The 27,564-nt window shown below is 40.6% G+C and overlaps 1 protein-coding gene across 4 annotated transcripts in view; it reads right to left on the bottom strand.

The window, feature by feature from the left end:
- Positions 1 to 27,564, bottom strand: part of SNCAIP (synuclein alpha interacting protein) — a 166,869-nt gene that overhangs the window by 103,597 nt on the left and 35,708 nt on the right. Inside the window, exon 1 of one of the 4 annotated variants that reach the window (XM_066382093.1) lies at positions 24,541 to 24,610. The exons of the other annotated variants lie outside the window; for them this stretch is intronic. The gene's annotated coding sequence lies outside the window, so the exon portion shown is untranslated. Of the gene's footprint in view, positions 1 to 24,540; positions 24,611 to 27,564 lie in introns of those variants that run through there. 4 annotated transcript variants of the gene reach the window in all.

The following is a 27,564-nucleotide window of genomic DNA, read 5'->3' as shown; positions in this document are numbered from 1 at the left end:
TGTGTCTTTAAGAAATTTTTCAGTTGCAAACTATTTTAAATAAATCAGGAGGCCTGACCTGTGTTGGGACAGTGGATAAAGGCATCGACCTGGAAACGTTGAGGTTGCTGGTTCGAAGCCCTGGGTTTGTCTGGTCAAGGCACATATGGGAGGTGATACTTCCTGCTCCTCCCCCCTTCTCTCTCTCTCTTTCTCTCTCTCTCCTCTCGAAAATGAGTAAAAAGAAATTTAATAAAAAGTAAATCAGGAGATGATTATTAACTCCTCCCCAGTTTCTAGCACTGTTCTAGGAGCCTTCCTTTTCCCCACTGTACCTGGCATGTTGGATCCTCAATTTAAACACTTGAGTTTACTTCCAGCTCTAGACTAATTTTTCCTTTTCCAAGGCCTCACTCTTCTAGGTGAGTCAACACATGGGAGCCAAACTGAACCACGAGGAGCCTGGTCAGTATCAGCCGGCTTACACAGGGTCCCAAGAGAAGGAGCTCTGTCACTTCCCAAGCAAGTCCTTTCCAGGAAGCAATGCCAACTGGTAGAATAAGCAAGACAACATGTGACTACTTGAACTGTTGGTATTAGTGCAACCAAGTCAGCGAGAGAATGATGGAAGCCATGTGTGTTGGTTTTGGTGCCCCGTGTGTTTGGTTTTTACTCGTTGGCTGGTACGAGTCTAGAATAAAGGATGGCCCACTAGTTCTTGGCTCCGTTGTTTCTCTACGATCTATCCAAATCAAATGTGTACCTGAATGGGCCTGGTGGCGGCTGTGATGACCACACCTGCTAGACTTACATTTGGTGTAGTCTGTGGCAGGATTCAAATCAAGTCAGTATGGAGTCGCCACCACCCTTGAGCGGTGGGGTAAGGACTGGCTGTTGTTACGGTTCCCCATGGCTGTCCTTTGGGAGACTGTAGGATGGCTGATGTTTACAGCCATGCATGAGGAAACTGAGAGCTCTGTGGAAGAGGCTGCCCAAGGCCTGTAAACCGAGCAGTGGAAGGAGCTGGAGCAAGCACGGGAGAAAGAGATGCCAATCCTAGAGCTGGAGCAAGCGCCGGAGGAGAAGTAGGCCAATCAGTTTTGGGAGTTGCACCTGGAAATGGAGCAGCTGCTGGAGATGGAGTTCCAGATTGCCCTGGAAGTTGTGGAGAGCCAGCGGCAGTGGGAGACCAGGGCTGGGGCTGCAAGGCCTGCAGGGTGGCAGGCAGCGGCAGCCCAGGGCTCAAGCCTGGAGGCGGGAGCTGGCGTTTCCAGCTCCTCTTCTGAGGATGAGAAGGCTGAAGATGCTGTCCGCAGAGAGAAGGTGAGACCCCAGCAGCAAGGAGTTCCTACTGTGTCCCTGGTAGGTTTGCTGTGATTTGGGGACAAAGGGGTGTATGGTAGCATGCTCTCTGGAGCAGAGGTGGAAATGCTGACTGTCCTTGCCACATGCTCCTCCTTGGGACAGCTTAAGAGCTGCCAGGATGGCAGGGACAGGGGAGGCTGAGGCCCCATGTGCGTGGACTGATTCCTGGACCATGACCAGAGCGAGCATCAGCTCTTATGTTGGATGGATTTACGGCTTTTGGTCAATGTGAAAAACCCTGATGGGGGCGGGGAAGGGGCAGCTCTGCTGGAGGCCCTCCTGCACCGGGAAGCTTTTCATCTGGTTGGAGAGAAGCTCCAAGGATATTTTATGCTTTGGGCAAAGTGCTCAGAGAGACCCTGATTGGGAGGGAGGGGGCGCTCCGGTGAAGGGCATCTTTATAATTGTTAAAATTGTTTGACTTGTGCTGTTACTGTGATTTGTTTGTGATATGCCCAATTCTTTGCACAGGAATGCCTATGGTGTGGATTGTGGATTGCAAAGTGAGCAAAAGGGTTGGAATGTTGGGCAAATAAATTTGTAAAATTTGGGTTATTTGGTTTTGCTCACTTTTATTGTTAAAGATGGCCGCTGCCCACATGGGGCAGCTGATTACCTTCCTGCTCGGGAAGGCACTTGGTTATGCTAATGTGTGCTGGAGGAAGGGCTTTCATGCCAAAAAGTTTTAAAAGGAGGAGCTAGGAGGCCATTTAGAGAGAAGACCATGTTGTTGCAGGGAGAGAGGCCACATGGTGGCAAAGAGGAAGCAAGCAAGATGGCGGGGAGCTGAAGGGGAACAGAGGTGAGGAGCTTTGTAAGCTCCACTGAACTGGTGAGGTGGGAGCCTTTGATTCTAGAAGAAACCGGAAAGATTCTCCTCATTGTGGGAAAGGAGAAGATTTGAGTGGGTTTTGGTGTGTTTGTTTTTTACTTGTTGGCTGGTATGAGCCTAGAATAAAGGAGCCAATTCTTGACTCCGTTGTTTCATTACCATCTGTCCAAATCAAATGTGAACCTGCACAGGCCAGGCGGCTGTAATGGTGGCCGTGGCTACTGGCCTTACACCATGGTATCTGGAAACTCAATGTTTTCTTGTTTTGCTTTTTGTTTGTTTGTTTTGAAAGGGAGGGAGGGAGAGAGACAGGAGCATCAAGCTGCTCCTATAGATGCCCTGACCAGGGAATTGAACCAGCAACCTCTGCACTCTGGGATGATGCTCCAACCAACTGAACTGGTTGGATGATGCTCCAACCCTTCTGGCCAGGGCTCAACCTTCACTGATTTTTAGAGAGACGAGAGTAAGGGAGAGAGGGGAAGGGGAAGGGAAGTATTTGTTGCTCCACTACGTTGTGCATTTTTTGGTTGATTCCCATGTGTGCCCTGACTGGGGATCAAGCCTACAACCTTGTTGCTTCAGGATGATGCTCTTAACTGACTGAGCTAACCAGCCAGGGCTGAAATTCAATGTTTTCAACATAGATTTTCCCCCTGACCACATGTTTTGTCTGGTACCCAAACCCTTATCAAGCTTTTCAAATTCCATTCCCCCAGGTAAAGCTAGCTGGAGCAGGTATTCCTACACTATTTATTTGAATGTGTCTGTTATCACTATATCGTTATCAAGGTGGGGGGCATTGCCAAGGCCACTGAATATGGTTCATGCTCAATTCAGTCTCAGTTGAACCTTTATTTCATTTGTCAAACTCTAATTGAGTTCTTGGTTTACTTTCTTCTCCTTATCTAGAGTGATGTAGAAATGTAGACATTCTCCGGTTACCTTCTCCCCCATTTAATCTGGTTCTGCACATGGTAACCAGTACATATTATTATGAGTTTTCTGACTCCACACATTCCATTTCTACTGATAAGCCTTCAATCCCCCTTGTTTAAATCCACTACAGTTTGCTTCAAATCAATTCTGTATTTCTGCTGCAAATCTCTGAGTTTAACAGAGGAAAAACCTGGTTTTCCACCATTCCTCTTTCCATTGGCTCCATTTCTGGGGTAAAAAAACACACAGATTCCTGAATTCCCAACATGCCTGCTGTGGTGAGCCATAATGGTAATACTGATACATCAGCAGGCAACAACATCTGGAGTCATCTCACTCTTACCAGATATCTACTCTCATCCAATGTTCACAGGTATTTGAGTGATGGGGCCCCAGTGTCCTCATCTGTAAAATGGGCACTTGAGGGTTTTATGAAGATTAAATGAGATCATGTAGGCAAAGTCCTTAGAGTAGTTCAGTAGATGTTAGTTGTTCCTGTTTTTATTATTATCCTCATATTAGATCAACTACTAGAGTATCTCCAACGATAAGCAAAATTACTCAGTGCACAGGTTCAGTGATTAGGAAATCAAGACTCCACATCTAGAATCCAGAACATTGACACACATCATCTTCCATTTTCAGCTGTCCCAAACTGCACCCATCCTCCAGTCGCGGAAAATTACAAGGGTCATACTTTTTAAATCACTGCTAGTGAAAAGATGATTGTGATGATTCAGGACTGAGGAAGCATGAAAGATCTTTCCCCGCTTTTCTAGGTCTGGTCTGTCATTAGGAACTGATTATGTGGAAGCAGAAGATCAAATGATTCTGAAGTGAGAAGCTGTTCTGGGAAACCCAGGGGAGAGAATGAGCAAACATGCTGGAGAAGATCGCGCCTGGGAGGCTGAGGTCAGCGGTACAGCTCCTCGGCAGGGGAGGACAACAGTTCTACACGGGGAGGCCTGGTTATCCAACTGCCCACAGCTTCAAGGTCACATAGGGATATGAAAGTCATCATAACATAAAAATATGCATGAGTTAGCTATTTTAACAACCTCCCCCCACCAACCCCCCCCCCCTTCCTTCTTGCTTACAAGTAGCATCTCTCTTTATTCATTAAATCAATGTTTTTGGAAGTCGGTCCCACACTGGTTGTGGGAGACTTCAAACACTCCTTTAGTGTAACACAAATACAATGCAAGTAGATTGGAATGGAAATTGCTGGCCAAAGATGTAGGATTCATAAAGTCAGAAACAGTGATGTAGAGTAACTGCTTGAAATGCACATCACGTCACTAGGAAAGTTGGAATGGTTAGTGATTTCAGAAACATATCTACAAGGGTGGTGGTGTAATAGATGTTTCACAAGAGATTGATTTGACTTTCAAAAGGTAAAGAGAGGCTGTGGGTAAGTTGATTAAACCCAGGACATTTAGGGGGGCAAAAATGACCATAATTATGTACCACAATGCCAAATACACAATGATGTAATGTAATATGAATGTATAATTTTATTGAAAGAAATGACTGTCAATTCATTTTAAAGGTCTAATGTAAATCTCATTAAATATAGGCATAAATGAACTTATATTCATAATTTCAGTTTAACTTTTTAAGACAAATTCTAAATTAGTGAAGTTTGTTTTACTGTTTACTCTGAAAACATGTTGGAGTCTGTAGTGACTTCACTTTTTAAATTAAGTTTATTGGGGTGACATTGGTTAATAAAATTATACAGGTTTCAAGTGAATCATTCAGTAACACATCATATGTCTACCGCATTGGGTTTACCACCGCAAATCTAATCTATTTCTGTCACTGTGTATTTGACTATTTTCCCCATCCCCCTTTCTTTTTTTTTTATTTTTTTTTTTATTGCATTTTTCCGAAGCTGGAAACGGGGAGAGACAGTCAGACAGACTCCCGCATGCGCCCGACCGGGATCCACCCGGCACACCCACCAGGGGGCGATGCTCTGCCCCTCCAGGGCGTTGCTCTGCCACGACCAGAGCCACTCTAGCGCCTGGGGCAGAGGCCAAGGAGCCATCCCCAGCGCCCGGGCCATCTTTGCTCCAATGGAGCCTTGGCTGCGGGAGGGGAAGAGAGAGACAGAGAGGAAGGGGGGGGGGAAGCAAATGGGCACTTCTCCTATGTGCCCTGGCCGGGAATCAAACCCGGGTCCCCCGCACGCCAGGCCAACACTCTACCGCTGAGCCAACCGGCCAGGGCCCCCATCCCCCTTTCCCTCTGGTGACCACCGTACTGTTGTCTGTGTCCAAGTACTTTATTTTTTAATTAAAGTGGTCTTTTATTCCTCTTCTGATTATTCTCAGATAATAAGGACGTCTGGTCCATATAATCATACTTGGTTTTCATAAACTATACTTGGAGACATTACAAAATAGAACTTAAGAGCTAACTGAATGTAGTCCAAAAAAAAAAAAAAAAAGAGTTCTCTTCTCCAAGTAAAGTTCTACCTAATGAATTTCATGAAGCTAAAGAGACAATAGTGCTTTTTGAACTACCACATGCCAGGCACTTTACATGCCTAACTTCTAAAACTTTTAACAACTCTGCAAATTATGTAATATATATAATGGGGTTGATATAATTATCCCCATTTTAGACACAGGAAAACTGAGGTGTGGGTTCTCAGGGCAAGTAATTGGCGGAGAAAGATTACAATCCATATCGTCTAAGAGCCTAAGATCAGTCCAACTGATGCCGAGGAGACAGTAAACCAGACGCTGGATGCTGGCGTTGGTGGAAGACAGCGGTTTTTAAGTTTAGCTGCTAATGCAACCCTATTCATCACCAGCCTCCATAAAAAAGAAACTGAAACGTAGCTTCTGCAGCTGGCCATGGGCCTGTCAAGAAGATACAAGATCCACAGCTCCAAAGGGTTCCAGGCCTTCTGCCCAATTGGTGCAGCTATAGACATCTGAAGCACTCTTATGATTGTTGTGGGATATTCTTCTGGGCAGAATGGCTATTTGGCCAAATATTTAGGATTCAGTGAGTCGAAAGCAAATTCTGACATCAACATGTTAAAACCAAAAAGAACTGTGAAAAAGTGATTACAGGTGCTCCTGGAACAATGTTTTCCCACTTCTGCACGTAAGAGCCCTGCCACAAGTGCAAATAATCAAGCCTGACTGCACACAGAGGACCTTAAAATCCAGTAGGTTCTCCAAGCCTTAGCACTGTCCACAAGAACCCTTGCAGCACGAGATCCTCCTCTTGAGAAGCTGGAGGCATTACTGTTTGTGGCCTGAAACACGTGCTGGAGGCCAAGATCTTGATCTCTAAGCCTACAGATTCGTGGGCTGCTTAGCACTCAGCTTTTAAAGCCATATTATGCTTTACCTTTTCCAATAAAAATAAATTATTATGACTATCCACTAATAGCTATTATATCTCTCTTATAAAATCTTATTAAATAAAGATATTCACTAATTTGTTAAGCTTTCTGAAGAAAGGCATAGTAGATCTACATTTGTTTTATTAAAGTGAAACATCTCATGTTGTTACTCAGGCTAATAGAATATTTGATATGAAACCTACTCAAAAATTGTACGTGCTCTGACATGTTTCTGATAGTTCAAATTTAATATATTTCTAGACTGTATAGTCTTCAAAACATGATTTGGTAAATTACTCTTGGCTTAAATGATTTCTTTCTGTGTCTTAATACAAAAGTGATCAATTTTTGTTTTTGAAACCATTCTTACTTGAAAAAAATTTTTATATCTACTATATGGAATGGTTTCCTATCTAGACAATTGTATATTAAAAATTGTTTTCTAAGGAGTTTATGTAAAGTATACAGGTTTCAGATAAGTTTTAAAACAATAAATTGCAAGAAAACCTTTAAAAGCCAAGAATCAAACTTATTTTTAATAGATGTGGTTTGTTATGAGGAAGACACAAATTCTAAGCTCTGGATTACCTTACTTCTTATTATATATATTCACAAGTTCTCTGAGTTCAAAAGTTCAGAGCAACAATTTATAAAGGTTTTAGCACTGAAGCAAGCCAGAGGGGAAGTGCTGCTTTAAATCAACACTCATCTTCAATCCCTGGCTTGCTGTACCCTGCGCCAACCCAGTAGGATATAGAATGCTGCGAGTTCCTACACTGTTCGACACGTTTAAAAATGTATGATTTCCCACCAGGTCAATTCAGAAAGATTACACAAAAAACCTGCAGGTACACACATTGCATATTTTAACTTTCAGGAACTCTATGTAGTCTTTGCAAGAGAAAAAAAAAACAAAACCACTACATACATCTGGAGATAACGGGAGGAGAACTGTTTATTGTACTGAACAGGGACTAGAAAAAACGCACTTCTCTCCTGGGAGTCACATGAAGACTGGAGTCCCCAGAGTGAGGCTCTAAAAAGATGAGAGAAGGTGGCAAATAGAGGGGAATTAGAAGGGATTCCATTATGATCATTAAAATTCCTCCCAAGTCTTCTATACATAGAAAAGCATTTTAATGTTTTTAATTCTGAAATTTAAGACTATTTAGGAAGAATTGGAGACCAATTGTAAAGTAATGAAGATACCTCTTTATGAAAGATACAGGGCTCTTCCTTCTCTCCTCCCTTTTCCGTCCTCCATCCCTTTTCTTCCAACTCATACTTCCTGAGCACCGTGGCCACTGGCCATTCAGCAGTGAACAAGCAAAGCAGGCTCACTGACCGCAGGGAACTCCCATTTTAACACAGTGCCGTCTAAGAGAACGCTCTGTGAGGGGGGGAAGAGTTCTAGAGCTGCACTGTCCGATGTGGTGGCCACCAGCTCCAGGAGGCCCTTGAGCGCCTGGAGGGTAGCTAGTGCAAGCAAGGAACTAGATTTTAGATTTTATTCCACTTTAATTTATTATATTTAAATTTAAATAGCCACATGTGGCTAGTGGCTACTGCATTAGCACAGAACCAATGGATTAATAAAACAATAAACAAATAAATAGTACATAAAATCTTTTCAGGTCTGGATAAGTGCATTAATGGGGGGAAAAACTGGCTGAGCATGATAGTGTGGGGCAAGGAGGCTGGGCTCTTTAAAGTATGGTGGGTCACCGAAGGTCTCTTTCTGCACAACAAAACAGTCATATAAAATGTGGGGGAAGAGGGAACCGTCAAGTGCAAAAGGCCGGAGGTGAGAGTGCTTAGGAGAGACACAGCCAGAGGCCAGTGCGGTGGAGAGAACGGGTAGTCAAGAGAGCAGCGAGGCAGAGATGTGAGCAGGCAGGGCCTCATCCAGGGAGGGAGTTTGGCATTTACTCCGACGTGGAGGGAAGCCAGTGAATGGCTTCAAGTGGGAGAGTATCATGAGCTGATTTATGTTTAATAAGATCAGACGAACAGCTAGCTGGAGACCAGGTGGCAAGAGTGGAAACAGCGGTCAGTCAGGCGGGAACTGCCTAGTCAGGCCTGATGCTCCAGGGGCTTGTCTGGGGCCCCACCAGTGCCAGACTCAGAATGTACTATCAGGCAGAGCCAGCGGGCCTGGGGGACGGATGACATGTGGTGAGAGTATGTCTGCGTGTGAGGGGGGAAAGGGAGAGATCAAGGAGGATGACTCCAAATTAGTTGTAGAGCTTATCCCAACATCATTAGACGCTGGGGAGAGAATGACCTTTGAACCTCTGAACAGTATGTGGAAAAAAAAGGTGCTCAAATTCCCAGAAGAAATCAAGCCAGAAATGTCCTTATCCATATGTTAGGAAGCCCATTTGTGCATGTGTCCATGTAAAATTTTAAGTAAAATGTGCCCAATTATTTCAAGTCTGATCAAAAAGAACTTATTTAACCTTAGGCATATAAACTGTGCAATGGCCTTTTAAAAAGGAAGCCAACTCTTGCAGCATTTCATTGTTGCCAAAATATGCTTTGGCAGAATATTAAACACGATCTACATATATTTAAACATGCATAAATGGCCACCCACCTTCAAAACCAGTTGTTTTAAACTACAAATGCTATCTAGTAAGAAAGTCTGGGTACAGACCACTTAAATCTCTCATTACAGGTGTTGTGTTCAAGTGTTTAACCCTGGGATTGACAATGTATTTCCTCTGCGTCCACGGGTGTGTTATGCACAGAAAAGCCCAATAGGGATTTCATAAATGAGCTAGTACCACTACATGTATGCATTTAAGTTCAATTTAACGCTTCAGAGTCAGGAAGAAAGGGAAGCAATGGAGAGTATGGGAAACTGCACTCACCCTTCCCCTCAGTGAGTATATAGGCCTGACAATAAACATGGGGCTCAACGGGAAACTAGCTGTTCCACCATTGATTTGGTTCCCACTTATTTCATGGTGTCTTACCACGCCAGATGCCCTTCTAGTATCCCTTTTTCCTATAATATGGTCCTACCTCCTCTGATACTCAAAGACAAAGCGCTGTTTCCAATGCTGGAGGAAAAACTGGCAGCATTGGGCTTACGGGAGAGAATTTTATGGGCAATTTAACGGGCATTCAAGGGTCATTTTGATTAGACATAATTTCTGCCTCGTGCACTGAGTTTGTAACCTAATCGTTTTATAGGATGGGGGTTCACTGTTCACCATTATTGCCACAGAGAGGCTTCAACTTTTCTCAGAAGGAAAATCATGAAGGATCTAACATTACTACCTTTTGTTTATAAGAATTTGAAAATCAAGCTCTTCTCAAGGGTTTTTTTTTGGGGGGGCGGGGGGCAGGCCATCCTTATATGAATGAAGGACATTAACATGAACAAAAGGAAACACACCAATTTTGAGGGATTATAGCTATTAAATTGCCCCTGAAATATAGTTTTAAATCTAAGTTGAATTTGTTGTGTGTTTATTTATATAACCTGTGGAGAAGTACAGGACAGTCTTTGCATGGAATTCGCTTACCTCTCTAGAAATGTTGATGGCATGAGGCTAAATCCTTGAACAAAGATCATATACCTCCCCACCACACACACACACACAAACTCTTTTCTACTACAGCTTATATGATCTCAAAACTTAAACATCCTTTTGGAACATAAAACCAGAATTTATATCCTGGCACTTGCAGATTTGGGAGTAATGCCTAGAAAAACAAACATGCCTTTTCTTTAATTAGTCCTAAAGGAAAAGAAATACAACTGAAAATTAATATTGTTGATTTAATAATGCAATAGAAAACATGGTTCATAAACTCTGAAAGAAATCTGAATTTGTCCTATGCTTTAATCTGAATAAAAGTATAAAAATAAAAGGCAAGTTGATCTGCTTTAAAAGGGATGTTTCATTTACTGTTTTTGATTAGTTTGTGTTTTTTCTCATGTTTAAACTCCTACTAGGCTGATTATTGAAAATATCGTATAACTCGAGTCACATAATATTAACATGATTACTTCACTATATATCTGCTCCAAGACAATCAGCTCAGTCAGAGCAACTTTCCTTTCAATTGCCTTTGCTGAAAAGTTGCATAAACATCCCAGACCAGTTAATTCTTTCCATGGGCTTTAAGCCTCATTGACATGCAGATGAGAGCCTGATCAAATGACAAGCCTGGGAGCCAAGTGATGTGAATGAGTTTACCCGCACAGAAATGATGGGGACTCCAGTCTGCAAGCCCAGAGAGGACCAGGCAAAGTTCTCTCTGCTCTCATCACAGACTGTGGAAAAGTGTCTCTTCTAAAGGAATATTAAACTTTACTTAATTCTCGAGTCATCCTTCTCTGAACACAAGAAGACATGTAACAAGAACGGGAAAGGAAAGGCTAGTCTGCGCCTTAAAAAATGAAGTATCCAGGACACAACTCTTTTATGGATTCTTACTGTATTGGCCAAGAGTTTGCTTAAAGGCTTTTAATCACTGTAAAAAAAAAAAAAAATAGAGGACTGGATGAAGAAGATGGGGCACATATACACCATGGTATACTATTCAGCTAGGAGAAATGATGACATCGGATCACTTACAGCAGAATGGTGGAGTCTTGGTAGCATTGTGCGGGGTGAAATAAGCGAATCAGAAAAAAACAGGAACTGCAGGATTCCATACATTGGTGGGACATAAAAGCGAGACTAAGAGGCATGGACAGGAGTGTGGTGGTTACGGGGGGGGGGGGGGGGGGGGTACAGAGAGAACTGGATGGAGGGTGGCGGGGGATGATCTCTCTTCGGGTGATGGGTATGCAACAGAACTGAATGACAAGATAACCTGGAAATGTTTTCTTTGAATGTATGTACCCTGACTTATTGATGTTACCCCATTAAAATAAAAATTTATTTATAAAAAAAAAAATGAAGTATCCAGCCTGACCTGTGGTTGTACAGTACATAAAGCGTTGACCTGGAATGCTGAGGTCATGGGTTCGAAACCCTAGGCTTGCCCAGTCAAGGCACATACGGGAAACTACTATGCTTCCCACATCTCCCTCCTCTCATTCTCAATCTCTCTTTAAAAAAAAAAAAAAAAAGTATCCACTTTTCTGAAACTGGAAGATAAATGTGAATCAAGGAAGTGCAAAACGTCTACTGGTCCCCTGAGAGGGGGCAGGTCATGCAATGAGTCTGCTGGAAAACCTGAATTCTCAATTCTGTGCGGGCAGGGTCTGGCTGCATCGGTCTGGTCCCTAAGTACATCCTGTGTTAGTGTAGGTAGCTAGTTAGGATTTCTCAAAAGAGAAAGGAGCTAAACTGGCTAAGTATGATTGAATCTGGAAGTTATGGCTTCACAGACACCGCAGGGGACAGCTGCATCCTCCGCCAAAGGGACTTTACTGGGGAACAGCTGGCTAACTCCCCAGACCATCTGATGAAGCAGAACTCTGAGGTATGTGCAGTAGGAGCCAAAATGGCAACATAAAGGGGAAGAGCCTACCCTGGGAAAAGGACAGGATAGGATAAGGGCACAAGACCTCAGAAGATCCAGAAAAGGACTGGGTTGGGGGAGGGCTCAGTATAAGCTTGCAGAGAATCAGAAGATTGGATAGCTTGAAAGAAAGCTTACGCCAAACCCAAAGAGCTATAATCAAAGGCTAACAAAGCCCCAGGCTTGTGTGTTCTCTTCTCTGTAGCAGCACTGAAAATGGGCTGGAGGGGAGCAGAGACTAACCTAGACGACTGCAGCTTCAGATTCCAGTGCTAGGGTAATGGCACGACTGCTCCAGGCCCAGGCCCTCCTCCTGGGCTGGGTGAGGACCAGCGCAAGCCTGCCCCCTGAGAAGCTGGACTGCTCCCACAGAGAGATGCAGCTGAGCCACCTGGCCGCGGATGAGGCAGTGCAGCAGTACCTTTGGGGGCATCTATGCCCTGCGTGCCCCTCCAATAAATCTTGCCACATACCTCAAATCCTCCTATGTATGAGTCCCTGAAATTCTTTTCTTGCAACTTCACAAGAACCTATTTCCAGAATGATCCGACAGACCCACCTCGGTCCCTGTCTATGTCCAACAACAGTGGCGTTCAGTTCCATATCTTTGACATGGTTTTCTCCCAATTTCCATATGTGTGTGTGTGTGTGTGTGTGTGTGTGACATGGTTTTCTCTCAATTTCCATCTCTCTCTCTCTCTCTCTCTCTCTCTCTCTCTCTCTCTCTGTGTGTGATCAAGCAGCTGTATAATTTGGCCGACTCACAATCTCTGGGGCGCCCTCCTTTCCTCACCTATCAATGTCGTGGCTGGGTTACAGCAGTGCTTTTCAAATTGGCTCACACCCCACCCCATCCTGGGCCCTTCATACTATCCCTGCTTTAACTACAGCAGTCGTCTTTCCCCTCAACTAGCTAGTAACTGTTAGAATTTTAGAATTATTTTAAGCTTTTGATTGAAAAGTACACGCAATTATACACCTTAATACATTTTCACAAACTGAAGCCATCTCCCTCTTACCCCATTTCAGTTACTGCTCCCTCTCTAATTCTAGGTAACCACTGCCCTGAATTCCAATACAATAGACTGGTTGGTCTTAATTTTATAGAAATAGAACCACACAGTATGCAATCTTAAGCCTAACTTCTTTTGCTCACCGTAATGTTGGGAGACTCATACACATTGTTGATTTCTTCCAGCTCTATTGATGCCAACTACTAACACAATAAACAAGAAAAAAATACTTTTAAAACATCCAGGGCAATATAAACCGATCACAGTTATAAACAGAACCATAAGTAGACAGAGCCTAGATCAGGGGTCCCCAAACTTTTTACACAGGGGGCCAGTTCACTGTCCCTCAGACCGTTGGAGGGCCAGACTATAAAAAAAAACTATGAACAAATCCCTATGCACACTGCACAGATCTTATTTTAAAGTAAAAAAAAAAAAAAAACGGGAACAAATACAATATTTAAAATAAAGAACAAGTAAATTTAAATCAACCAACTGACCAGTATTTCAATGGGAACTATGCTCCTATCACTGACCACCAATGAAAGAGGTGTCCCTTCCGGAAGTGCGGCGGGGGCCGGATAAATGGCCTCAGGGGGCCGCATGTGGCCCGCGGGCCGTAGTTTGGGGACCCCTGCTCTAGATGTTATTATCTTTGCTTACATGTGTATTAAAAGATTTCCCATGCAGGAGGGGCTCTGTATTCACTGGTGATGAGTAACTGGAGCTGATGATGATTCCAGAACTGTTCTAGATAACTTTCCAAGAGTCCACAGTTCTAATTAATTGCTTAGTTAGAGCCATGGCATATCAACTACGATTAACCATATATTAATCTGTAAAGCAAGGTGATTTTGAGTAGCCTGTAACTCATGTGCGTGAAGAGAAAAGGAAGTATTTGTTCAATGAATGGACTAATACCTTCTTTTCAAGGAATCCAAGGTTGTCTGTCTTCTTATGTTCTGATTATTTGCCCACAATGATCTTTTCTTGGCCTGCAACTGTGAGGATTAAAAAGCCTGATTCTTTTAACAAGGTTCAGAGCAGGCAAGAAGAGGCTATCCAGAGGGAGGAAGAATAGGCAGAACACAGAAGTATGGGGCAGTGAAACCACTCTGTATGACACTGTAATTAATGACAGATACACGTCATTATACATTTGTAAAACTCATGAACTGTACACCATCAAGAATGAAACCTAATGTAAACTACGGACTTTTGGTGGCAATGATGTGTCAGTGTGGGCTCACCAAATCTAATAAATATGCCGCTCTGATGGGGGGGTATTGCTAATGGAGGATGTTATGCATGTGTAGGGGTGAAGAGTATTCGGGAAACCTCAATACCTTCCTCTCAATTTTGCTGTGAATCTAAAACTACTCTAAGAAATAAAATCTATTAAAAATATTATAGAAAATAGAGAATTGACAAATATCTAGGGACTTCCCTTTATAAAGCATACAATTTCTGAAATATTTATCTTAAAAACAATTTATGGCCCTGGCTGGTTGGCTCAGTGGTAGAGCGTCGGCCTGGTGTGCAGAAGTCCCGGGTTCGATTCCCGGCCAGGGCACACAGGAGAGGCACCCATCTGCTTCTCCACCCCTCCCCCTCTCCTTCCTCTCTGTCTCTCTCTTCCCCTCCCACAGCCGAGGCTCCATTGGAGCAAAGATGGCCTGGGCGCTGGGGATGGCTCCTTAGCCTCTGCCCCAGGCACTAGAGTGGCTCTGGTCGCAACAGAGCGACACCCCGGAGGGGCAGAGCATCGCCCCCTGGTGGGCGTGTCGGGTGGATCCCGGTCGGGCGCATGCGGGAGTCTGTCTGACTGTCTCTCCCGGTTTCTAGCTTCAGAAAAATACAAAACAAACAAACAAACAAACAAAACAATTTATACAGATAACATAAGGGAGTCTGAGAAACTATTCTTATTAGACTTTTCCCAAGAATTTTTACAATGGAGTAGTCCTCCCCCTTATCTGTGGTTTCACCTTCCAAGGTTTTAGTTACCAGCAGTCTGAAAATATTAAATGGAAAGTTCCCGAAGTCAACAATTGGTAAGTTTCATATTGAGAGCAGTCCTGAGTATCATGATGAAATGTCATGGCATCCCACTCCGTCTTGCCCAGGACATGAATCTTCCCTTGGTCCAGTGTATCCACGCTGTGTATGCTACCTGCTGGTTAGTCACTTAGCTGTTTCAGCAGATCAGCTTTTAAGGTACTGCAGTGCTTGTGTTCAAGTAACCGTTATAATAGCCTAATGTTGCATCACAGTGCCTACATTATTCAGCTCAATTCACCTCATTACGTAGGTACTGTATCACCTCATATCATCACAAGAAGAAGGGTGAGTATAGCACAAAATATTTTGAGAGAGGGACCACATTCACAGAACTTTTATTACAGTATGTTGTTATAATTATTCTATTTTATCATTAGTTATTGCTGTTCACCTCTTACTGTGCCTAATTTAGAAATGAAACTATATCATATGTGAAGGAAAAAACATTATATACAGGGTTTGGTACTAGATGTGGTTCGTTTCAGGCATGCACAGAAGGCCTTGAAATGGATTCACAGTGGATAAGGGAGAATTACTGCAGTAACATTTCAAACAAAACTGTTTCTACTACTTCTCTTTTGATAAGATGAAAGCACAAATCTCTGTGATATTCATAGTGACTTTCTGTGAAATCTCAAAAAATTGTTTTAGGTATAAAAGATTTCCTGAGAATTTACTTATTTATTTTTCTGTATTTGGGATCTGAATTTGGGAAGATAAAATTCAAAAAGGTTTTCAGGGAAATGCTGATCTTTCATTAAGACAGGATCATGAGTGAATTTCAAACAATATTTGATTTCTTATTTAATAAAAGCAAGAAAACATGTCAATCAGAAATGATTAATAAAATTAAGAAACAGCTCTTTCAGAAATGAGAAACTTTTCCTTTTTTTCCCTTAAATAATCAAATACATAATAAAGTAAAAATAAAGCACTTCTTAAACAAACAAACAAAAAATTCTATCTAGGAAAATCACAAACAGGTAAAGAATAATCTTTGATTTTATATATGAGAGGGTTAATTAGTAAACCAAGGAAAAAGGACCATGAAAATTGAACAAATTTTCAAGGTTTAAAAAATTTCATTGTTTTCAAATTCAAATATGATAAACCAGGGCAAATAATATTTAATTTCCAAGTTTTGTCCTTCATTAGAATGAAGGAGGTCCTTAAGGAGGTCCATAAGGTCAAATTTTATCTCAAAATAATAATATATGTTATTTATGTTAATATACATTGCATTAATAGTAAATCAATAAATACTTCTTAAAAGCTACCTAAAATTTTAAAGAGGTTAAAAAACATTTTTTAAAAACCTGCAAGAATCTCTTTTTGTATTAAGGGACTGTTTTGCCATCCATACATGGAACCATGAAGAAAGATTTCTAATATTTACGGTACACAGAATCTTGCAAACCAAGAAAAATCAATGGAATCACATATTTACAGTTTGTCCTTTAGTAAGAGAAGTAGAAAATGCAGTAATTAGAGAAGACAACTTAGTTTTAAAAAGTAGATTTTAGCCTTATTAATGAGAGCTCAATAAAAATTTCAATAATTTACAAGAAGCTGTTAAACACATCGACATATTTTTTTTAAAAGAAGGCTTATTAAAAACATATAGTTAAAAAAAATTACACTGGAAACTCTGAAAAGACCTTTGAGATTTTTATCCAAACCATGGTGTACTCTTTGATGACAATGCAGAAGTGATATACATACAAGTAACTCATTTTTCTGGGAAGGTCTGAATGAAATCTAATGAGAGGAATAGAGACAAAAAGATAGTAACTTTTACTGACAATATGACATGTACCAATTCAATACAAATATGAAAACATCATCAAAATCCAAGATTTTGAAAACTACACTTTGTCAATCATTCTTAAGCCTTGTTGCTTCCAACGCCTTGCTTCCAACACAGCTATGAGGTGAGTGAGATATGGCCTGCCTCCTGGAGGTATCAGTGGGTGAGGTCACAGTATCTTGATTTTGGGGAAACAAGAGGTCATCGTTGCTAACAATCCTTCCTTCTAAGCAAATCAATCATCTTGTCTTCTGGTACGCAGCTGACATATTTTAACAAACTCTGTTGCTTTAGGTTAGGGTTGGCCACATTTGCTGAACAGCCAGCCTTCCGCAATGAGGTCAATACAGACATCCCAGTTATAGCTGAATCAAACAGAGAGGAGATACTGCATGCTACTGATTACTGCCCTTTGTTCAGGCCTGCCTGAATCCTAACGATGTTACACAAAAAACATAAAAAGCTGCATACCAGTATGCTAAGTACACAACCACTACAGAAGAAATAATATGTCTTTCATCAGTTTAAATTTATAATTTTCCTCTGACTGAAATAAAAAACTGTATCTATTAATGGGGGGGGGGGGAGAAGAGGTAAAATGAAGAGAGAAGGTACCAAAACACAGAATTTAGATAGGATAACAAAATCATAAAAAAGTTACACTTTATTTTTTTTAAGTGAGAAGCAGGGAGGCAAAGAAACAGATTCCTGTATGCGCCCCACTGGGATCCACCCAGCAACCCATCTGGGGCTGATGCTCTGCCTATCTGAGGCCATTGCTCCATTGCTTGGAAACTGAGCTATTTTAGTGGCTGAGGTGAGGCCATGGAGCCATCCTCAGCACCTGGGGCCAACTCACTTGAGCCAATCTAGCCATGGCTGTGGGTGAGGGGGAGGGAGAGAGAGAAAGGAGGGGGAAGAGTGGAGAAGCAGATGGTTGCTTCCCCTGTGTGCCCTGCCCAGGAAATGAACCAGGGACTTCCACATCCCTGACCAACGTGCTATCACTGAGCCAACTGGCCAGGGCAAGTAACATTTTATATCCAAGAGAAGATCAAGTAAATATGCTGCATCAACAGAAAAATGTTGGAACTACAGCAGAGATAAAAGAAAATAAGATTTGGGTCACAACAGCTGATGAACTGATATGCTAGACACATAATTAATGTTTTTTAACAAAGCTCTTCAGGATTAGAGAAAGTAAACAGTACTCAACACTGTAAAGAGAATAAATCCTGAATCTTAGCTAGTACATGGCCTTGGGTGTTTGGCTTTTGTTAAGCCTCAAAAAATCCCTCAATACCACCCTAACCTATTCTCCCTACTTCATTGCGAACACCCCGACCTCGTCTTGGACCCTCTTTTCATAGCATCTTCCCATCTGGGACACACCTTCTTGTCAGGCTCTGCCAGGAAGCATCCTGAAAGCGGTTTGGAGACATGTCTAATGACCCTGCCATACACATTATGTGACCTTCTGGCTTCACTGCACGCATTAGCACATGCACACACACACACACACACACACGTACACACACACAACTTAAAATAACATGGTTGTTGCCCCCAAACCCTTGTAATTAAAGTTTGTCAGTGATGAGCTATGAGTCAGAGTCTGAGCTAAAATACAGAAAGGCAATTTATAAGATTTTCCTAGTAATCAACAATAATTCAGGCAAAACTCTTTAATCCTAGTAAACCCTTTATGAGATATTATTCTTTGTGCATGAAAGGGATGCACAAATCTAAACTATAATAGCTATTTACTGTATACTGAAATAATAAAGTAAAAAAACTATTATCCTAATTTTAAAAAATAATTCCATTAGTTGAAACTAATTCTGAAAAACTGAATTAATAAAAAAGAAGAAATCATTGTTTTATGTTTGAATGGAATCTAAACAACTACCCCTGATATGTCCTTCCTCTACAACATAAAGATCTGCAAACTTAACTATGGATTTACAAGTGTTTTCAGCTGGGATGTATGGGAACATGCTGTGAAAACATACAGTTAGGATAACAATTAGAGACAGTGAGGCAGCCTAGGGTGAAGGCCCTGAGCAGCTGAGAGTCCAAGGGCCTCTCTGATCCTGTACTGGAGACAGTAGGTGTGGAAACATCAGAACAGCAGGATAAGAATCAGCAACACAGAAATGTTTAGGCTCTCAGAACAGAGATTAGCATGTTTCTTGTCCTTTACTTCACCCTCTGAAAACTTCTGCTGTCTGCTTCCTTGAGTTATTTGTACTGGCTAATAAATATCTGCGTGAGGCTGGGGACGGGGCTTCAGTCCTTTGATCTGCTGACCAGGACTGTGGCCTCCCATCGGCCCCTTGGTGCATTTCATCTGGTCTCTGAGCAGTTTTTGTTCCTGCAACAGGGATGGATTCCTGAATTCAGATATTGCCATGCATAACTTAATCCAAATGTAGAAGTGTAACATGACCAAGAAAATATAATTCTTGAAATAAATCTGTACAGAGTAAACTAGTATTATAGTGGAATGAAACTTTGAGTTTCTGTCCACCATTATTTCCTTTTTCACCATTTCCTAACTTAATAAGAACATACCGAGGGTCTATCTAGCATGAGCAAATTATAACATCCAGTTAGGAAGGAACACAATACAATTGTTCTTCCTAAAGATTACTCAGCTGACTTAGGAGCCAAGAGTTGTGGAAGTTGGGAGGTGTTCTACAGACTGGCTGAAGGGGCTGTGATAGGTAGTCAGCACAGCCACGGACAGAGAATGCTCCCTAAAAAGCATTATGGTGGCCCTGGATGGGTAGGTATCTCAGTTGGTTAGAGCGCCATGCCAATATGCCAAGGTTGCAGGGTCGAAGCAGCCAAGGAATGCATAAATAAGTGAAACAATAAATCGATGTTTCTCTCTCTCTCTCTGTTCCTCTTACTCTAATATCAATAAATACATTTAAAAGAATAGTGAAGCACCATAGATTTGGGAAATAAAGTGTACACTTATGTGGCTAGAGAAGCATGCATAATGGGATGGGACAAAGAGGAGATTAGGGGAGTGAGGTAGGATGAGGTCCTGCCTGCCAGGACCTCGACCTCACAGTAACACGGATAATACTGTGATGTTTTCTCTAAAGAGGAGAAATAACATGAGAAAATAAACTGAAGAAATACAGAAATGAGTTGTCTTTCTTAAGAACATTCTCTTTTGCCTGACCAGGTGGTGGTGCAGTGGATAGAGCATCAGACTGGGATGCGGAGAACCCAGGTTTGAAACTCCGAGGTCACCAGCTTGAGCGTGGGCTCATCTGGCTTGAGCAGAGGTTCACCAACCTGAGCGAGGGGTTGGGTTGCTGGCTGGAACGTGGGATCATAAACATGACCCCATGGTCACTGGCTTGAAGCCCGAGGTCGCTGGCTTGAGCCCAAGGTCGCTGGCTTGAGCAAGGGGTCACTCGCTCTGCTGTAGCCCCCAGTTAAAGCATATATGAGAAAGCAATCACTGAACAACTAGGGAGCTGCAACGAAGAATTGATGCTTCTCATCTCTCTCCTGTCTGCTGTCCCTATCTGTCCCTCTCTCTCTCTCTGTCTCTGTCAAAAAAAAAAAAAGAACATTCTCCTTCTTGTCACTAAAACCTAATATGCTGTCATTATTTTTACAAATTTGACTTATATAAGGGAAAATCTTAAGATGTTTTCAGTTCATGTGAATAGAAGAAAAACCATATATATATTCATTTATTTGGTTGTAAAGCTAAGTTTTGGAAGCCTTAATTTTTTTTGGATGTACTATCAGTGGTACTCATTCGAATCGCATGTGAAGCTTCAAAACTAGTTCAACCTCTACCTGTCAGAGATTCTAATTTAATTGTTCTGGGAGTGGAATGTAGGCATCAGTATTTTTTAAAACTCCTTGGGTATTTTTTAGGTGTGAGCAGAATTGAGAATGACTGTGTTAAATTAATATTCTGAGAAGAGACAAATAATACTTTAGGTTGTAAATGGAAAAAACAAGTGAGGCACATTCTATTCATAATTACTGGCGATAGGTAATTCAGACTGCTGCTTTATTTAGGTTTTCATTATCAGAGAAAACCTGGAAAAAGGAAAAGGTCAATCCACACTTTAACAAAAATGATAAAACATCACACTGGGTTATTATCTTAAGTTCATTAAAAATTATATAAGGAACAACATTTAAGCTATAATTGTGGCTGTGACTGGAAGTAAAGACTGAAACAAGGGTTGACTTTTGGGGGTTATAATTTTTCTTTTCTGACAAAATTATACAACACTTCAGCCTAAACCAGAGCTATTATGCAAAAAATACTGAATATCATTTGCCCCAAGAGTTTCTCCCATCCTTGTATTCTAAAGCAATTCTCATATGAAACACCTACTTGTGTCAAACATTTTACACTCTCATTTTAAACTGTTCGTTGCTCTAACACTGTTGCATTCTCGTTTATCAATGGATTTATATTTGATTCAGATACTTTTGCATCATAAATTTCCTTGAATTAATGATTTCTTGCAGTCAATTTTTTTGTTATTTGCATTGCATGTGCATTATATTTTTAGCATTAAATTGTTATAAGCATCTTATAATCATCCCAAAAACAACTAATAGAAACATTAACTTGATGTGGGTTTAGAAGGCTACTTTTATAACTAGTTATTTCATCAGTGAATAGTTTCCTCTTATGATAGCTCAACTGAACTGTGAGGAGTCAGATGATGAGGTTTCCTGTTAGCACACCACTTATTCAAGGACATAACGTTAATATATAACGCATAATATCAATTCGCTAGACCATAATGTCCAAAAAGTGAAAACTAGGTTTCTAAATCTTTTTTCTTCTTTAATGAACAAAGATATCTTAACAAATATGAAAAAATAAACTTTATTAATAGTTGTTTCTATGTTTCACATTTCTTTAAGCAACATATAAAATACTTGGAAATTTAAATTTTTCCAAGTTGTATTTCAACTGTTAAAATATTTTGAATGAAAGTTATATGTCCCTTGGAATCTGAAATAATAAAAGGGAATTCCAGAATTTTGAGAAAAGTATAAATATAATCAATAATTGTAGCATTTTTACATATTGAAAATCAGTTTTAATTTAAGAGGTAAAAACAAACTATCAATAATTTTGTTTGCTCATATCATGCTTAGTAATTCTAAATAGTGAAAGGCTAAGAAGAAGAAGGGGGAAAATGGCATCAGAGCAAAAATCAGGATGAATGTTTCCCAAATTCAACTTCTCCTACCTCAAAGAACTTCGCAATTCTATTTCAGGCGAAAAGACATAATATACTTTTTTAAATAACAGTCTGCAAATAAGACACAAATAGAACTGTATAAATACACATGGGGGCGCAACATCGAAGGCATTATTCTAGTTAAAACTGCAAAGCATTTCTAGAAATTGAGAAATTAGAAGGAAGACATAGGAAAACCAATATTTAATTTTTTTCAAATTGAGGGTGTCTATCTACACATATATGAAAATACCAAGAACTTCCAAATTATCTGCAGAAACAAAACATACTCATATGTGGCTATGCTTATGATTTGACCATGCTCTACACATATACGCACATGTACACACGTGTACTTAGACACGCACACGCACACGCACAGAAACCCTTCCTACTGTAATCTTTGTAGTCGGGCCTCAAGCACAGAAGCCTGTCAAGGGACAAAAAAGAAATCATTCCCTGAAGTGTTCTTACAACCGGTCAAAGAAAGCAGAGCTGGTAAACAGATGTTCTTTGCGGTAAAGATGCAATGATCGCCACTTTATCCCAGCAAGCTTTGAAAAGCATTTCTTGCACAGACCTTCCAGAAAGCGGTAATATATTATGGCTGACAAGGACTTCATAGCCTACCTCTTCAAATAATTTTTGGATAAAATGAAAAATATCGAATAGCAGTGGCTTCTTGAAGACTCTACTCAAGTACATGTTTTTTGCTTCAGCAGCATTAAAACATTGAGCTATCTCTAATCTAATGATAAAAATGAGCTCACTCACATCTGGGAATCATTCCTGGAAAACTTGCTTCTAATTCTGTTCTAATTATGTGGTAATATAGTTAGTACGATGGGAAAAAAATCCTACACGATCCATTAACAACTGCTTTCATTATATCCATATCGTTAGTTTCCATTACAAATCTGCAGTTCAAATATCTCAGTAGTCAATAAAGTTATTACTTTCTATATGGCTATTAAAAGGTTTTAAAATTGATTTCTCAGCTTTACACTACCATTAACTGGATATATCAAAATAGATTAAATAGGTCACTTCAACCTTATTTTTACTTACCCAAATTCCAGTAAGTTATTAGGAAAAAAATTGTGTAAGTCCTATTATTCAATAACTAGAAGGAAGATGTGTATTCAAGTGTCTTCTGATTCAGCTGTCTGGGAGAGTATTGCTAATAATTTTACAGCTCTAAATCTATGCTTTGCAAGAGATAGGCTATAATTGAATTTATTGGTCAAATTGTCTTCTACTTGAATGAAAAGAGGAAGTGTTATTTTCAACTTTGGAAAACTCATCAGCTACTTGAGACAAGGTCTATTCCTACTTTAAACCTCTTTCAGTGATGTGAATATACTTAGAAAATATAAAGCCACATAGAACAAATCGTGGAATGAATGAAATATACTTTTGAGTTTTTTTTAAAGTCTCTGAGATGATTCTAAAAAACGACAAAAATGTTATAAGTCAGCCCTGGTCAGACAGCTCGGCTGGTTAGAGCATCCTCTGAAAGAGCAGAGGTGGCTAGTTCAATCACCAGTCAGGGCACATAGAGACACAGATTGATGTTTCTGTCTCTCTCCCTCCCTCCCTTTCTCTCTTGCTAAAATCAATAAACAAAGTTTGTTCATTATAAAAAATAATAGCCTGACCAGGTGGTGGTGCAGTGGATAGAACATCGAACTGGGATGTGGAAGACCCAGGTTCGAGACCCCGAGGTTGCCAGCTTGAGCGTGGGCTCATCTGGTTTAAGCAAAAGCTCACCAGCTTGAGCCCAAGGTCGCTGGCTTGAGCAAGGGGTTACTCGGTCTGCTGAAGGCCCGCGGTCAAGCCACAGATGAGAAAGCAATCAATGAACAACTAAGGTGTTGCTACGCGCAATGAAAAACTAATGATTAATGCTTCTCATCTCTCTGTTCCTGTCTGTCTGTCCCTGTCTATCCCTCTCTCTGGCTCTCTCTGTCTCTGTAAAAAAAATAAAGTAAAATAAAATAAATAAATAATGCTACCAGCCAATCCAGACTATGTAAGCCATTCTGTTGAGTATCCAAAAGATCAAGAAGCATGATTTACTTGAACCTCTAGGGCAGGGCAAGATCAGACTCATCTTTATCCACCGTATCAACTTTTATGATGTTTTGCACCTAACACAAACTTAACATATCTATTAATTGGACATATTTTTTAAATTTTCTGCTATCAGAATTTCAGGGAATAGCAGTCCTGTACTGTTTTCTCTCTTTCTTTGTTCCCTGTCACCTCCACTCATCCCATTATTATTATGAAACTATACAAAAAAACCCTGACTCCAGATGTTGACCAATGTTATAAAATAGGAAGGCTAAGATGTGGCCATACTATACCACAAACAGAAGACGAGAATAACAATGAATAGAGATAATGAGTGCTAGAGCTCAGTCAAGGATCTAGCACTAACTCACTGTGTGAGACTGGGTGAGTCAACTGTTCTCCTAGTCCCATCAAATAGAGGCGTAGCGTTGAATATTTACTTGGGTTCTTCCACTTTTGCAAGCAATAAGCAGGTGCCAATCCACAGCCCTGGGCTTGCCTTGCACTCTTCAGATATATGTTAGCATACCACAGGAAGCACGTATGGGGAAAGGTGAAACAAAACAAAAACAATCCAGTATTTTTATTAATTATATTGAACCTATGTTTAAAACTAAGAAATATTATGGTCTTTGAAATAGCTAAATAAGCAGTATAATTAAGAAATACATGAGGGCACTCTAATCAACCAACAAAAATAAATTTGATATTAACATTTTTTAAAAGATAAACTGTCACACCCCTTTTGTTGATGATACTAGTGAATTCTGGCATCTGCCCATGGCCACGTAGGTAATTCTTGTCATTTAAAATTTCAGTGGTGTTCAGTACACAGCTTGCAAGGGCTGCATTCTTCACCTTGCCCCTATATATATCCATAATTTTTCAAGACCAAAACACATTTGGTGCAATGTATATCTATTTTTTTTTTTTTTTTTTTTTTGTATTTTTCTGAAGCTGGAAACAGGGAGAGACAGTCAGACAGACTCCCGCATGCGCCCCACCGGGATCCACCCGGCACGCCCACCAGGGGCAACGCTCTGCCCACCAGGGGGCGATGCTCTGCCCCTCCGGGGGGTCGCTCTGTCGCGACCAGAGCCACTCTAACGCCTGGGGCAGAGGCCAAGGAGCCATCCCCAGCGCCCGGGCCATCTTTGCTCCAATGGAGCCTTGGCTGCGGGAGGGGAAGAGAGAGACAGAGAGGAAGGAGGGGGTGGGGGTGGAGAAGCAAATGGGCACTTCTCCTATGTGCCCTGGCCGGGAATCGAACCCGGGTCCCCCGCACGCCAGGCCTACGCTCTACCGCTGAGCCAACCGGCCAGGGCATATATCTAGTTTTTGATAAGCTTGCCGCATATTAGCCATTCATTTCCGGACCTTTCAACTAACCCAAGGATTTTGTGTTCTATCTTTTTAATGAAATGCACATTTCCTACTAAAGACATCTACTTCAATTCAAAACTGCAAAACTACTTTAAAATATTTGCAATTAATTAAATTTAGGGAGCTAAATCAATAAGTATGAAACAAGTAAAATTTTGAAAATATAAAATAAAAATTGTAAACTCAATGAATAAATTATCGGCTGAAAATCCCAAACTTCAGCTGTTAGTTCTGAAATTACAAATAAGTATTAAAAGGATTATTGTGTTTGTCCTTCCATACCTTCCAGTGAAACCACCTGATGCTGGCCTTTTGCTTACTGACATGTTCAATTATTGCTTTTATAAGAAGTGTTGGTATTTCCCTATTGTCTTCTCATTTCAAGCACCATCTGGGCATTCCCTCATTTCTTTACAGCTCAAAGCTTTCTCTTATCTGAAGCTTGACATGAAAAATAGACTCTAGTAAAACTAATTACATTAGATGAAGGAAAAACCTAAATCTCAATTATGGAATCATTCATTCTAAAACCATTAGGTAGAATTATCATATTTGAAGCTGGGCTTCTCCACTCAACAATTTATTTTAAGCTATATTTGCGATCTTTAATATCTTCACTCTTTATCTTTTTACAGCAAGTGTCTCTAACTAATCGGCTCATTTAGTCAACAATTATTCATGAATTACAAATGATGTGCTAGGCATTGATCTATGCTCTGAATTTATAGTATTGAATAAAACACAAATGTCCTGCTTTCATTTAGCTTACATTCTGATGGGGGAAGAAGATAATAGGTAAACACATACCTTCAAGTTGAGAGGGGGATGGGAAGATAAACAGAAGAGATGAGAGTGACAGTCACAGAGTAATGCTATTTTTTAATAAAGTAGATTATGGAAGGTCTGGTAAGATGACACCTAAGCAGACAAGTCGGAAAAGGACACAATAAACAACCTGGCTTGGCCCTAGACCTCACTAGCCATATTCCCTTCCTTGGCCTCATGATCAACAGAGCTAATCTTTTGATCCCTTTCTAACCATGGTTTCTCATCTGGAGAACCAGCCAGTGGGTACAGGCCGAAGATGCTGCTAAACAGCCTCCAATGCAAAGGGACAGCCCCCACAAAACCAAATTATCTGACCCAAAATGTCAGTAGGACCAGGTTTAGAAACCCTATCATAGAGAATGAGGCATGCCTGGCCTCTCCAAAACCCTCCACGCCTACTCAAAAGAAAACAACAGCATATCCTCCTTTACTTTAAGAATATCTATGCAGAACTTATTTATTAAAAAGTCTTAGTGATTCATTAAAGCAAGAGATAATCACTAACCCTTAAACTTCAGTTTAAATAACTGCTTACATATAATAACCATATTGTTGTTCTTTCAAATATCCTATAATTAAAATTTGCACTAATATCAAGAGTCCCCGGTTCAAATTATTGAATTTGTAACACGTGTTCCTACTCTAAGGCGGAGTTTGTACTTGAATGAAAGATTTCAGTCAATAATAACTGATAGGAGGATAGTGAGAAGAATGGAGAACATGAGAGAACTACTTGACTGGCAAGAGTTTAGTTCCCTATGCAAATATTTAGCTATACACAACTAAGAAGCAAGCAGAAAATTCTACTTGGTTAATTCAGCCTGAGAGCTAAGCACCTAAATAATTTTCAACATTAAAATCTTTGGATTTTATTGTGTCATTGAAAAGTCTGGTTGGTATTAAGGACGTCTATAGTTTTAACTCAAGAACAGATCTGCGAAAACTATTTTAAGATACCATCTGTCATGAGATCTCTCCCAATACAAGTGTAATCACAAGTTTAAGAAGCAAGAAAAGACATTCTATTTTGTTTTACTTAAAGCAAATATGGAGATGGAGTTTCACATATCAATTGTAAACATTTCATACACCATCTAAGAACACTATATCTTAACCATTCTGTCACTGGAAAAAAGAGCAATGCCTGCTTATCATACTGTCACCATGAAAACAAGTGACAGAAT

This window comes from Saccopteryx leptura, chromosome 4, assembly GCF_036850995.1.
Source record: "Saccopteryx leptura isolate mSacLep1 chromosome 4, mSacLep1_pri_phased_curated, whole genome shotgun sequence".
In the NCBI taxonomy this organism is placed as follows: domain Eukaryota; kingdom Metazoa; phylum Chordata; class Mammalia; order Chiroptera; family Emballonuridae; genus Saccopteryx; species Saccopteryx leptura.
Note: the sequence above shows the minus strand (reverse complement) of the source record. Positions and strands in the feature narration are given on the sequence as shown.